Source organism: Cucurbita pepo, unplaced genomic scaffold (genome assembly GCF_057944985.1).
Source record: "Cucurbita pepo subsp. pepo isolate OVF unplaced genomic scaffold, ASM5794498v1 scafford_9, whole genome shotgun sequence".
In the NCBI taxonomy this organism is placed as follows: domain Eukaryota; kingdom Viridiplantae; phylum Streptophyta; class Magnoliopsida; order Cucurbitales; family Cucurbitaceae; genus Cucurbita; species Cucurbita pepo.
In genome coordinates, this window is record NW_028257914.1 from 177,501 (window position 1) to 180,000 (window position 2,500).

The window sequence follows — 2,500 nt, forward strand, 5'->3', positions numbered from 1 at the left end:
GGTTCATGCCGCACGCCCGAAGGCACCCGGCTCCACCCCACCTTGCATGTTTCATCATCGTACCAGCAGCCATCCACAGTCCTCACACCAGAGATTCCCAGTTAGAAGGCAACATCGCAACATTCCGTGCTCAACGAGGCTCATGTCGCACGCCCAAAGGCACCCGATTCCGACCAGCCGAACATGTTCTGGCACCACACGCCTTCAAAACATAGGGCTGGCCCAAGGCTGGCCAAGCATCACCACAACGTCACACACTCAACGAGGTTCATGTCGCACGCCCGAAGGCACCCGACTCCACCCCACCTTGCATGTTTCATCATCGTACCAGCCATCAACCATCCTCAAGCCAGCCCAAGTTACAAGGCAACATCGCAACATTCCATTCTCAACAAGGCTCATGTCGCACGCCCAAAGGCGCACCCAACACGGCCTCACCGCGCAAGTTTCGCCACCGCACCGCCACCGTCAACCACCCTCGTCCGCCGACCACCACCCCAACGCCCCAAGCATATGCCCATGTGCGGCGCATAGTGCTTGGGGCGTGGGGGTGGCGGAAGATATAGGGGTACCCCCGTGCCCAGCCCATGCAGACTAGTCACCCCCCTATATAGTACATTTTGAGGCATTTTTGGTCTGCCAGGCCTAGATACGATTTTTCTGAGCGGTCATACGGTCAAATATCTCAAGTTTTAGAATGTTTTTTTCCATGAACTCAATTGATTCATGAATTGGACATTCTAATGGATCTAGAAATCAAGTTTCATAATTTTTCAACCAACCAATTTTTTTTAATGAATTTTTAAATATTAAATAATAAGAAATTAGAAAAAATAGCTAGAGTGGTCAAAAAAATCTGAAATTTTGTGGTAATCATTCTTTCATGTTGCTTAGCTCCCAGAAAAAAATTTACAACAAACTGACCACTCCACATGTACTTTCACAATTAATGGGTGATGGATGGGGCGCAGGCACGGGCGCGCGCGCAGCAGAGCGCGGGCGGGGCGGGACGGGGCGCGCGCTCGCGGGAGCACGCTGGCGGGGCGGGGCGGGGGGCGCGCGCTCGCGGGAGCACGCTGGCGGGGCGGGGCGGGGGGCGCGCGCTCGCGGGAGCACGCTGGCGGGGCGGGGCGGGGGGCGCGCGCGCGCGGGGCGAACGCTGGCGGGGCGGGGCGGGGGCGCGCGCGCGCGGGAGCACGCGGGCGGGGCGGGACGGGGCGCGCGCGCGCGCGCTGGAGCATGAGGGCGTGGCGGGGCGGGCGAGCGCACGGGGGCAAGCGGGCGGGGCGCACGCGGGTGGGGCGGGGTGGGGCTGGCGAGCGCACGGGAACGTTCCGACACTGCCCCACCGTGCGCGTTCCGCCACCGCACCCCCGCCGTCAACCGCCCTCGGCCTCCGACCACCACCCCGACGCCCCAAGCATATGCCCCTGTGCGGCGCATAGTGCTTGGGGCGTGGGGGTGGCGGAAGATATAGGGGGTACCCCCGTGCCCAGCCCATGCAGACTAGTCACCCCCCTATATAGTACATTTTGAGGCATTTTTGGTCTGCCAGGCCTAGATACGATTTTTCTGAGCGGTCATACGGTCAAATATCTCAAGTTTTAGAATGTTTTTTTCCATGAACTCAATTGATTCATGAATTGGACATTCCAATGGATCTAGAAATCAAGTTTCATAATTTTTCGACCAACCAATTTTTTTTAATGAATTTTTAAATATTAAATAATAAGAAATTAGAAAAAATAGCTAGAGTGGTCAAAAAAATCTGAAATTTTGTGGGAATCATTCTTTCATGTTGCTTAGTTCCCAAAAAAAATATTACAACAAACCGACCACTCCACATGTACTTTCACAATTAATGGGTGATGGTTGTAAAAACGCGGTCATGGTTGGTGTCTTAGTGTAATGTACTTGCTCTAGTATCAAAACTCTTCATTTTATTGTTTTAGACAAGCAAAAGAAAAAATAGTTAAATTTGACGGGTGTCACTCTTTTCTTAGTTCCAAAAAAAAAAAAAAAGCATTAAAAATGAACATTCACTTTTCACGGGTATTGGGTTTGATGATATTTTTATAGTCCAAGGCTTTATACACGTTCTTACTTTCCACGGATGTTAGGTGTGATGAATTGTTGTAGGGGCTAACCTTCAAGGCTTTATACGTGTACTCACGTTTCATAGGCATTGGGTATGATGTTTTTTTTATGGAGGTAACATCCAACACTTTTGATATGCTGTTGGTAGGACATGTATCGCACATAGCATAGGATGGGGCTTGGCGTGTGCGAGGGGAGTGGGGGCGCGGGGGTGTGCGGGGGCGTGCGGGGTGAGCGCGCGGGGCAGTGCGGGGGCGTGCGGGGGTGCGCGGGGTGAGCGTGCGGGGGCGTGCGGGGTGAGCGCGCGGGGGTGTGCGAGGTGAGCGCGCGGGGGTGTGCGAGGGCGTGCGGGGTGAGTGCGCGGGGGCGTGCGGGGGTGTGCGGGGTGAGCGCGCGGGGCCGT